This window comes from Pyrgilauda ruficollis, unplaced genomic scaffold (assembly GCF_017590135.1).
Source record: "Pyrgilauda ruficollis isolate IOZ18807 unplaced genomic scaffold, ASM1759013v1 scaffold123, whole genome shotgun sequence".
NCBI lineage: Eukaryota > Metazoa > Chordata > Aves > Passeriformes > Passeridae > Pyrgilauda > Pyrgilauda ruficollis.
Genome location: NW_024510655.1, coordinates 1,107,662 through 1,117,952, shown reverse-complemented (window position 1 = coordinate 1,117,952; position 10,291 = coordinate 1,107,662).

Genomic DNA, 10,291 nt, shown 5'->3' with positions numbered 1-10,291 from the left:
GGCCCCACAGGGGTGGGCATGGCACAATACCTGGGCTGCAGAGCTCCATCCCCACCTGGAGGACTGGGAATCAGGATTGGAGATGTTGTTTGTAGCTCACAGTTTTTTAAATCCTGGTATAAAACCCCCTGGAAGGATACTATACAAATCAGTACTATTCCAAATATAACATAAACACAAATCTTTTACTGTAAAAAGTGTTTCCCAACGAGTGAAACCACCATATAAAGATACAAGTATTAGTAATAATTCAACTACCAAAAATCTCTCTAAAAACAAAACATTTTAAAAACTTCAAATCCTATCTACAAAATCATCAGCTGATTCCCCAATAATTCAAAGTTTTAGAAATTGTTAGTAATAAACTCATAATCTCTGTTGTTTCTGTTTTCTATATGTAATACCAATGAACAGTAACTACTGTTAATATTACATAAATGTTTAAAAAATATTAACCCTTTCAAACACTTACTACTAATATATTAATTATATAATGTAAATTCATTAGTTTTTGTAAGAAAAACAACCTGCTGCGAAGTATCTCAGGTCAGGAGTGCTACACAAGGAAAAGGGGCTCAGCCACAGCTATGACCTGTCCTCGCACCACTGCCAGAGCAGGAGAAAGGCACTTCGATAACCCTGCTCCTCCTGGGAGCAGGAAAGAGGTCATGGAAGGGATGCCCACAGCTCACACAACTCTGGTGGCCTCAGCCCCTGGAGCCAGAGCCCAGGCAGGTACTACTGCCCCCGAGATCCCTCCAGGGGGATCCTGCAAGCCCTGCAGCAACCCCTATCATCACAGGGTAATTCAGGAACCGGAGGTCTCTGTAATTCGATCTTCTGCTCCCAGCAGGGTGGGATTACACCAAGCTGCTCAGGGCTTTACCCAGCCTGGTCCTTATCCAGCCTACCAGGATGCAAATCTGCAAATTAGCACAACAAATAGCAAACCAAACTCACACTTTTCCTTGGGTGTTAAGGAAAGGTTTTAACCCCAGAGGGTGGTCAGGCATTGAACAGGCTCCCCAGGAGAGCTCCAGGAGCATTTGGACAATGCTCTCAGGCACGGGGTGGGATTGCTGGGGTGTCTGTGCAGGGCCAGGAGTTGGATCAGAATCCTTATGCTCAGGTTATTCTATGATTTGTTCTGCTGATTGCCCTGGATATTGAACAAAAGCCTTTATTTTTATATATATATATATATATATATATATATATATATATTTTTTTTCAGCTGCCATCTTTAAAAGCTTTTGGCCTACACATGTCCCAGTAACATCTGATAAAGCTCTGCCCACCCAGACAAACCAGAATCAGGCTGCTCAGCAGCCTTCAATCCCCCTTCCCCAAGCCAGCTTTTAAAAGAGCAACAGTGGAGCTGCAGCTTTTTTGGCCTTAACAGTGACGACCTGAGCTCTCAATTTTTCCTGGTATTGAGTGTAACTCCACGTCTTACAGAGGGTGCAGGTGAGCCCCGCTCCTCAGCCAGCTGCTCATCCAATCCACAAGGACTCCTCACATCCACTCCTTACTTCTGCCTTCTGCTGAGGGGCAGCCAAGGATCCCTGGCTGGAAAAGCCAGGAAGGAGGAAAGCCACCCCAAGAAACCCCCATACATACATACACGTGGTCCCTCCAGAGAACACCACAATGTGTTGTCTGGAAGGTGGAATTTTTCAAGACAGTTCTCATCTGGGAGTGCTTTGTTCCCTCCTGCTTTGCTCCTGGAACCCCGTGCTCCGTGTAAGGGTAGGGCTGTGCACATGGAGTCTGTCTGCAGCCAGACCCCACCAGCCCATTCCAACCAGTTCTGACAGCAGGATCAGTGTCTTTGAACAGGGGTCTCTGTCAGAGATAAACCTTCAGGCTCAGGAAACCAAGCACAAGCACAGAGGAGGGGTCTGTGCATGGCCCAGCAGGGAAGGGCATCAGCACAGGACACCTGAGTCTGACTGCCCTGAGCACCTGAGAGAGCTGGGGACACCAGACTGTGCACAGAGCCACACGGACAGGGACACAGGCACAAAACACACACTTAAAGGCAACCAGGATCACTGGCCCTGCTGCTCACAGAGGTTTAGCTCATCCAGCAGGGATCGCAGGGTGTTGGCACAGCCACGTTCTGGAGCAGTAATCCTGGGGCTGGCACAGCGTCTCCAGGGCTGCTGTACACCTGAACCTCCAGCTCTGCCACAGCCTCACACTCATTCTCACATTCACCCTCTCACAAAACCACGGCAGAGCCAGGGAGTGATCCATTCCTTGGGAAGAGGAGAGACATGCTACGTGCAACGGGCCACAGAGGAGCATGGAGACAGCAGCTCCCGGCACGGCGCCACTGCACAGCCCCTACAATGTTTATAAAGCATGATCTGCTCAAGAGAGCTGCTTCTGTTCATCACAAAATTGGCTTGAAGTAGTATAATTCAAACAATATTGATGGGTATTCACTTAGTGGTTTCTCAGAATTTTAAATATTCCTAAAACCTGCACTGGTACATGCTGGGGGCTGCCCTGCTGGGATGAAAGGTCCAGGGCTGGGCAAGGTGACCTCCAGAGGTGCCTCCAGCCTCCCCCATCCTGAGATTCTGTAAATTATTTTTTCCAGGATTTTCCTCAGCCATAACAGAGAACGTCCCCATCCTTGCTATCAGCTGAGATATGGATTTTTAATTACCTCCAGTGGCAAAACTGAGCGTTTAAGAAAGACTACCTGCTGGGATCATGCTAAAACTGCAAGAGGCACACCAGAGCACTCAGAGACCTGCAGGGCTGAGAGCTGCTACCTTAAATCTTCCCCTGTCTTCTGGCATCGCCCAGGGCAGGTGTTTAGGAGACTAATGGCATTGCAGAAAATACCTGCTTTGTAAATACACAGGAGCACTCAGGAACACCCTTGACACAGGTAGGTGGCCCAGTGGAGGATGATCACACACTTCTTCCCTTCCAAATTTGATTGCTGCTCCAAAGCCAGGAGCACATGCCTCCTCTGGAACAAACCAGGGGCCACAAAGTTCTGCTCCGGGGTTCTTGAGCAGCATGGTGAGGTTTGGAGTGGGCCACGGTGTTCATCAACACCTCAAAACTAGATGAAATGTCCCTCTGTGCAGTAAGAGGCTGTTCATGTTACACATTTCAAAAGAGCAAATAGATTCTGTGGAAATGGAGGTCAGAGAGAGAAGGGCAGTAAAGCAGCAAGCTGCCTTTAGCTTTAGGTTCAGACACGGACGACAAAGCAGAGACACTCAGGCTGGGTGTCACCTGCTGTCCCCAGGAGTTTCACTGTCACCAGGACCAGCTTTCAGGCCTGTGGATCTGCTCAGACCCACAGGTGGGGAGGATGAGCAGTCGTCAGCAATCCCATGTGCCACTCCAAAGGGGTCGAGGTGACACCATCCAAGGCCAGCAGGCAGCCTGAATCCTGGGCACTTCTGAGGGGGACAACGGGGACTGCCACACCCACCTCCCACTGCCCCCTGAGAGCACCAGCCCCGCTCACCACCCAGACCTGCACACGTCGATATCCTTCCACACTTCTAAGCAGATGGAAATATCTAAACAGGATGGATAACTGACCTCAAAATATTTCTAACTGTCCAGTATTTTATTTTCAACTATTAAAGAAATCCAGGTAAAATCAATCCAGGACCTGTCCTGGACCATGTGGAGCACCCTGCGCACAGCCTGGGATGTTTGTGCACTGCTGGGCTGGACCAAAGCCCTGCACGCTGCAGGACCCCGTCCAGGGCTGCAGTGCTGTCACCGCAGGCTCCGGGACAGCACCTGCTCACCCGGTGTTTGAGGAACACCCGAAGAAGCGCGGCCGGGCGTCTGCCGTGCGAGGCGCTCCCAGCCCGGTGCGGCCCGGAGGGGCTCCCCCGGCGCAGCGCGGTCCCTGCGGGCAGGGCCGGGCAGGGCCGGGAGCGCCTCGCAGCTCGCAGCGCCAGCGGGACGCGAGCCCGGCCCGGGCCCTCAGCGTGGCGATGTCCGGGGGGCAGCGGCGGCCGGGCCCGAGCCAGCAAACCGCTCCCGCTGTCCCGGCCCCGGGGCAGCCCCGGCCCCCCCGGTCCCTCCGCGAGGCTCCAGCCCGGGGGATGTCGGCGCTCTCCCCCCAGCGCCGGGCCCGGCCCCGCTGGCCCGACCGGGGCCTCGCCCCTGCGCTGCCCCTCGGACGTGGCCGGCCGGAGCTGAGCCCGCTGCCCGGCCCGGCCCGGCCCGGGGTGCGGGGGGCGCGGAGCGGGAGGGGCGCGGGGCCGGTCCGAGTGTGCGCGGGGAGCGCGGGGAGGGGGCGGCTCAGCCGCGGCGTCGCCGTGGAAACGCGAGGGGCCGCATCCGCAGGGCCGCGCTCAGCCCCGCCGCAGCTTTTCGGGGGGATGCGGGAAAGGGGGGCGTCGTCATGGCAACAACGGGAGCCCCCCGGACCGGCCGGGCAGCCCCTGGCCGCGGGGCCACGGTTGGACGGGACGGGGGAGCACAGAGCCACGGGGCGCTGCTCCCCTGGGGCACGGGTGCTGTGGGTGGGCTGGAGCCCCTCTGCTCTGAGACAGGCTGGGAGAGCTGGGGGTGCTCACCTGGAGAGGAGAGGGGTCCAGGGAGAACTCAGAGCCCCTTGCAGGGCCTAAAGAGGCTCCAGGAGAGCTGGAGAGGGACTGGGGACAAGGGATGAAGGGACAGGACACAGGGAATGGCTTCCACTGCCAGCAGCCAGGGTTAGATGGGATATTGGAAGGAATTGTTCCCTGGGAGGGTGAGGAGACCCTGGCACAGGGTGCCCAGAGCAGCTGTGGCTGGCGCTGGATCCCTGGCAGTGCCCAAGGCCAGGCTGGACATTGGGGCTTGGAGCAGCCTGGGATGGTGTAATGGAATGAGCGGGAGAGCTGGGGGTGCTCACCTGGAGAGGAGAGGGGTCCAGGGAGAACTCAGAGCCCCTTGCAGGGCCTAAAGAGGCTCCAGGAGAGCTGGAGAGGGACTGGGGACAAGGGATGAAGGGACAGGACACAGGGAATGGCTTCCACTGCCAGCAGCCAGGGTTAGATGGGATATTGGAAGGAATTGTTCCCTGGGAGGGTGAGGAGACCCTGGCACAGGGTGCCCAGAGCAGCTGTGGCTGGCGCTGGATCCCTGGCAGTGCCCAAGGCCAGGCTGGACATTGGGGCTTGGAGCAGCCTGGGATGGTGTAATGGAATGAGCCTTTAAGGTCCCTCCCAATCCAAACCATTCTAAGACTGTGTGATTAACCAAACACTCCTCTGAGAGGAATCAGTCAAGACCAGTGGGGACGTGTCCTCCACAGCAGCCATGGAGACCATAGCAGCTCCCCAGGCCTTGTCTGGCTTTGGTACCAGGGCAGGATCCAGCCACAGCCCCAAAGAGGGACCAGGGGATGTTAAGGTGTCATCCCCAAGATCCCTGGGAAGTGAAAGGATCGCTCTGACTGGTCCTGAGATGGAAATGCAGGATGGACACACTGCAGTAGCGCTTCCAAACAGCTCTGCTCAAACCCAGGGCTGCTCACCTGCCCACCCTTCAGTATTCTGTGGCCACAAGAAGTGTCTTGAGACACACAAGGTCTGTCCCACTTACCTGCAGAAAGCGGGAGTGGAAGGAACCAAGGCTGGAAGGACAAGGGCCAAATGTACAAAAAGCTTCTGAGAAGAGCCCTCGCTGTGTTCTGGATGGGCTGGGGAGAGGTGTCTGCCTCCTCACCCTGACAGCCAGCTCTGGCTGCTGCAAACCCAGGGCACAGAGTGTTCCTGCTCACTTTGGAGACTGTAGGAACAACCTCACAGTTTTAGTGTATCTGCAGGTTCCTTGCCACCTTGAGTTTTGTACTCCAAAATTTTTACCACATTAAAAATGTTGTCATACTCTGAAGAAGCAACAGATCCTGCAAATCAGGAGGGAAGTAGCAATATATTTCCTTTGCTGCTACTGCCTTCTTCCCCATTTTCAAATAAAACTTCAGTGGCACAATGAAAAAAAAGATTTTCCCATATCAATCCTTTTGTGCTGCAGAGGGAAGGTCAAACAGATTTGAATCAGGAGCAGAGTGAAACTCAGTCACTTGAAAAGCAACCCGTCAGTTCCCTGTTCCTGGCTGAGTTTTCTGCGAAAAAACAATCAGGAATTCAGAATGACGAATTCCTAGGATACAGCTACATTAGGTAAAAAAGAGGAAACAGCCTTGGCTTCCCAGTGAGCCCTCTGGATGTAACATCAGACCATTTCCATCCCTGTGCCTCAACTTCCATTTCTGTGACCTCTGTTGGAAGGGATCTGAATTGATACCTTGGGGCTTGGGGAGCTGTCCTGGGGAAGGGGCTTTGGGCTGAGGGCAAGTGGAACAGGAGCCAGCAGTGCCCTGGCAGCCCCAGGGGCCAGCCCTGCCCCAGGGGACATCAGGGGATGACCGTCCTGCTCTGCTCTGCACTGGCGCAGCCTCACCTCCAGTCCTGGGCACAGTTTGGGCCCCTCAGCACACAAAGGACAGCTGAGAGCTGGAGTTGTGTCTGGAGGAGGGGACCAGGATGGTGAGAGGTTCAAGGGCAGGACTTGGAGGAGCAGCTGAGGCCACCTGGCCCGTTCAGCTGGGAGGAGAGAAGCTGAGGGGTGACCCCACTGCTATCTGCACCTTCCTCTCAGGGGGCAGGTGCTGATCTCCCTCTTCTGGGACCAGCAGTGGACCCGAGGAGATGGAACAAAGCTGCCTCAGGGGAGGTTCAGGTGGGACATGAGGAAAAGGTTCCTCACCCAGGGGCTGCTCAGTGCCTGCAAGAGGCTCCCCAGGGAAGCACCACGTTCAGGGAGTGTCTGGACAACACTTGGTCCTTATGGTTTCATTTTAGGTGCTCCTGCCAGAAGCAGGGTTTTGGACTCAGTGATCCTTATGGATCCTCTCCAGCTTGAGCTATTCTAGGATTCTGTGAACTTTTGTTTACTTAAACCTATCTCTTTGTAATGCTTTTATGACTTAATTTATTCTGACATGGATTTTTAAACTCTGCTGGTCCATTAGTCCAACAAGACCAGTGTGTGCAGGACTGTGCTGCTCTGGGACTTGTTTTGCTGGTATTCATCCCCACATCATCCTGCTATTGACAGGATGGCAGCACACATGGGGTAGGTGCCTGTCACTCCTGTCCTCACCCACAGTCACGTCCCAAAGCCTGACACAGACCTCATAAAAAGTGAAGCACCAGGAAGCTGCTGCCATCCGCAGCTTTTACTTTCACTGGGAAGGTCACTGCAATGCTGTGTATCAGTTTCATGCTTTCTAGCGGGATGTTGTGTGTGGAGAACTACAGAACGATTCTGGTCTGGGCTGCCACATGTACACAGCTGATACGTGAATGATGGCAAGTGGTGGATTACACTTGCAGTGTCACAGAGTAACTGGTTTTAATTGTCAGCAAATAGACCCAGACAAGGTAATTGGAGAGGTTCTTTCATAAATACTTTTCTGTGTCTCCTGTTACTGTCAGCACGTGCTCCATGCTGGAACCAGAGCTGAACAGAAGAGGAGCTGCTCTGGCACCCCCCAGGTGAATTGTACAGCATCCCTGTCACCACTGTGATCACAAGAGACTCTGCTATTTTCCTCTTGTGCCGATGCTAAGCAGAGCAAGGAGCACAAGAGCTGTGCAGGGGAAAACACTTTGCACCTTACCCCATTCTGCTCTAGCAGCTCCCTGGGTGCAGTTGTGCACTGTGGTCACACCAGCCCCATGAGCTGTGAGCCACTGAACATCTGCTGGCTTAACAGCACTAACTTCTTATTCCCATTTGCAGGATGATCCTGTTCCAGGAGCTGCACACACCAGCAATAAATCTACAACCTCCCCACTCCATCCACATGCCAGCACAGGCTGTCACTTCCAACCCTTGTGTCACCTGCAGCTTTCCCTCCACTCTTTTTGGTATTTTGGACCAAAATTACTGCACTCAGTTCTTACCCAAAGGAAAAACACTGGAGCAAGACTTAAGTGTCTTCTTTTAAAATGAATAAAAAGAGTATTTAAGGTATTCTAAATTAGACTTCCACAAAAGCCACTTTCTGTGAACTAGAGTCAAGTTGCCCTTGAGTCAGAGAATCACCCAGAATCATACCCAAAAGTTTAGTCTTAGTACAAGCTGGTGTGAACTACACTGAGTCACGCATTAGCTGCAGACATCTCCTGTGGTCAGCACTTTTTTCCGTGGTGTGGATTATACCAACAGTTCTGCCATTCCTTCTCCCACAGGAACACACCCATGTGCTTCCAACCCAGCCTGGTAAAGACAGATGTTGCTAAAAGGGTGGAAGTTTGAACTACTCCAGAGCAGTTTGTTTATTGCAAATTTTTACTGGATTATGAAATAGCAGAAACTCCCCCTCTGACACCTACACACACATTTAGCAAACTAACAAAGTGTGAGGGAGCGGTGAGAGTTGAGCCCATATTCTGCTATTTCATCCTTTTCACCTAACCGAAAAAAAAAAAGGGGGGGGGGGGGGGGGAAGGGCTGATCACGGTGTAAAAGTGACCATTATGATCCTAAGGGCACATAGATAAAATTCCTGAACTGCTGCCACTACACAGAGCACTATTTGTGTTAGTTGTGCTTCTCACCTTTTAAAGTAACATGTTCCATGTTGCTTTAAAGAGCCTTGACAAAGCCAGGACACAGCAAAGAGTTGCTGAGGGTGTTGTAGGCTTAACAGCACTAACTTCTTATTCCCATTTGCAGGATGATCCTGTTCCAGGAGCTGCACACACCAGCAATAAATCTACAACCTCCCCACTCCATCCACAGGCCAGCACAGGCTGCGTCACCTGCAGATTTCCCTCCACTGTTTTTGGTATTTTGGACTGAAATCACTGTACTCAGTTCTTACTCAAAGGAAAAATTTTATTGCCAACCACATCCAAATGATGCATCTTTCAAATGACCCCAGGGTTTGCATCACCTCTCAAAGATGTTCCCAGCACCTCAGCTATTTGTTGGGATTTCCAGGCTCCTCAGCCAAGTTCCTGCTTTCGTGACTTTTGCTCTTTGATGCATGAAATTGCTCTGTGCATCTTACAATGCCAACCTAAACTAAACTTCAGTAGGAACTGGAAATAGTTCAAGTTATTCCATATTGGAAGAAGAAATCCAAGAATTGTTTTAAATGCTCCTCCCCATTGCTCATCTAAAGCTGGTTACAATCAGGATTGGGACAGAGTCATCTCCCAATTGTAAACAGTCTGAAACCATGGAATTTAGAGGTAGAAATGTTATAGTAGGAAAAAGGAGGGTCACTTACTCGTGCCCCTCAGCTCTCCTAAAAGCAGTGATATTGCAAGGTGAGAGATTTACTTTAGTGTACATCAGACACAAGCTGTGCCCTTCCTTACAGCAACACAGCTCTTCCTGACACAGAGTCAAATAAAGTGAATCAAATAGAGGTTGTGGCTGCCCCATCCCTGGAAATGTCCAAGGCAAGGCTGGAGGAGGCTTAGAGTAACCTGGTCTGGTGGCAGGTGTTCCCATCCATGGTAGGGGGTGGGACTGGATGGGCTTTAAGGTTCCTCCAGCCCAAACCAGTCTGGGATTCTATGATTTAAGGACAAAACTTGCATTTATGTCAAAAAACAAAACACATGAAGGGATGCTTTTTCAAATATAGGAAAAGGCCAGGACCAGACTGCAAATACAGTCCCAGATTCCAAGTTTCACTTTTAACTGTAACGTTTATTTCTCTTCCACAATTTGCTACAGGACATTTAGATTTGGTCAATCCTGCACCCCCCATTTGATGAGAAGGCAGGTTTCTCTTTTGTCTCTTTAAAGAAAAATTAATATTGATTATATCAAAGGCAAAAAAAAAAAAAAATCACAAAAAACAACAACAAAAGTCAGGTAGCCCAATTCCGAAGCACATCCCCAAAAGGTTGTGTCCAGGGTCAGGTAAAATCTGAATTATGACAATGTCAGGTGGTTTCCGCATCAAAATATTGCTGCTACTGCAGGCAAAGCAAAGCACATGGCAGCCAGCATGCAGGTCCTGTAGCCTTTTACTCTTGTATGGAGATTTATCTCAACCCCTTTCATCACACCCAGAAGAGATCTCAGGAATAATCACACTTGTGATGACCACCACACACCAGCCTCAGTGTTCCACAAAAAGTGCTGCTGGCAGAGCTGGAACACTGAAGGTGTTTGGGTTTTGGTGGTTCCTTACAGCATTATCACAAGCCATGCATTTCACTGCCTGGCTCAGGATCTGGCACTACCAAAATCCTCCTGTGGCTTTCCAGAGGAAACCCAT